Genomic DNA, 309 nt, shown 5'->3' with positions numbered 1-309 from the left:
CTCTCCTGTTACCCGGCGAGTTCCAACAGATTTGTTTTTTATTCAATATTCATTTTGAATATTCTCCACTCACCGGCTGCCAGTTGAAGGATATCCTCACTTTGCTGAGTGTTCACCTTGTGAAAAGACGAAGAGTAAGTGCAATGCAGCTGTGAGATTCTGCATTCAGCTAACATTCAACAACAAGCAGGAGTGAAGCAACTTTCCCTCTCCCATAATTGAACAAGTTTCAATAATGTTTCTGCCCAGTTTTGAACCGGGGACCTTTCACATGTAAGGCGAATGTGATAACCACTACACTACAGAAAC

General features: G+C 42.1%; 1 non-coding gene across 1 annotated transcript; it reads right to left on the bottom strand.

The window, feature by feature from the left end:
* Positions 1 to 236: 236 nt before the first annotated feature.
* Positions 237 to 309, bottom strand: trnav-uac. Its single transcript has one exon. It is a non-coding gene; the product is annotated as a tRNA-Val (tRNA).

This window comes from Carcharodon carcharias, chromosome 21, assembly GCF_017639515.1.
Source record: "Carcharodon carcharias isolate sCarCar2 chromosome 21, sCarCar2.pri, whole genome shotgun sequence".
In the NCBI taxonomy this organism is placed as follows: domain Eukaryota; kingdom Metazoa; phylum Chordata; class Chondrichthyes; order Lamniformes; family Lamnidae; genus Carcharodon; species Carcharodon carcharias.
Note: the sequence above shows the minus strand (reverse complement) of the source record. Positions and strands in the feature narration are given on the sequence as shown.